We start from the raw sequence: 1,305 nt of genomic DNA, 5'->3' as shown, positions 1-1,305 counted from the left end.
TATATATATATATATATATATATATGTATATATATGTATATACGTATGTATTTATATATCTTTTGTATATGTGTGTATATATATTTAATATATGTGTGTATGTGTGTGTGTGTGTGTGTGTGTGTGTAAATGTTAGTGTATGTATATGTATAGGTAAAAAACTATATAAAGGTGAAGTGTAGATGTTTCACAGCAAGTCTAACTCCATAGGTGGTTCGCTCTGAATGTCTTTATAGCTCCAAGGCGGCAACGATTTACTTTCACTAAGGAGAGAGATGGTAGGAGGGGAGAAGAAGGAGGAGGAGGAGGAAGAGAGTGGTAGAAGGGGTTGGGTATATGTGTGAGTGAATGGGAGTGAGGAGCCACTGGATAGTGTGAGTGTAGGTGAGAGTGAGAGTCAAGAGGGACTTGGACGTGAGGAGGGGGACGGATGAATGAAAGAATCCGGTGGAAGGGATTGAGGGACGTGCGGCGAGCGTAGAGGAGGGTGAGGAAGAGGGTGAAGTTTTAAGGTTGGGTGAGGGAGAAATGGGAAGATAATGTATGAGAGAGAGGGGAAGAGTAAAAGAGAGAACGCGTGTGACAGAAATTGTGAGACGACGAAGGAGGGGGAGTGTGAGAGATATGTTAAGGAAAGAGGGACAGAGGTTGTGCGAAAGAGAAAGAGAAGGTGGGAGGTCGTGAGAGATAACGGGGGAAGGGGAGCGCGAGAGACGATGGAAGAGAGAGGGAGAGAGAGAGTTAGGCAGAGACAGAGAGGAAGAGCTGGAGATAGAAATAGTAAGAGGGGTGGACGATAAAGAATTACGACAGAGTAAAAGTTAAAAGAAAGAGAAAAAAGAAAAGAAGCTAAAGGAAAAAGTAAGAGAACGGGAATGAGAAGAAGGCGGAGGTAGAAGGGGAGAAAAATAATGACGGTGAAGCAGATGAGGAAGAGGAAGACGATGGAAAGTGTCTAAGGAGTCAGCTGTTTAACCCCCCCTCCCTCGGTGTTTTCACCTGTGATATAAATACACACATACATACAATCTCTCTTATGTTCGAAAATACGTTCAGACCACATAGGCATACGACACACACTTACGCAGTCACACTGGGACTTAACGTTTTATATATTTCTAGGTGAGGAGTGGATGAGAGTGTGTATGTGTATGTAGGAGTAAACATAAGCGTAGTAAAGTTTGTGTAACTCCCTGTGTGTGAGAAAGAGACTCTGTGTGTGTGTGTGTGTGTGTGTGTGTGTGTGTATGTGCATATGTGAGAGAGAAAGACAGAGAGAGAGAGAGAGAGAGAGAGAGAGAGAGA

The sequence above is a fragment of the Octopus bimaculoides genome, chromosome 8, assembly GCF_001194135.2.
Source record: "Octopus bimaculoides isolate UCB-OBI-ISO-001 chromosome 8, ASM119413v2, whole genome shotgun sequence".
Classification (NCBI taxonomy): Eukaryota; Metazoa; Mollusca; class Cephalopoda; order Octopoda; family Octopodidae; genus Octopus; species Octopus bimaculoides.
Note: the sequence above shows the minus strand (reverse complement) of the source record.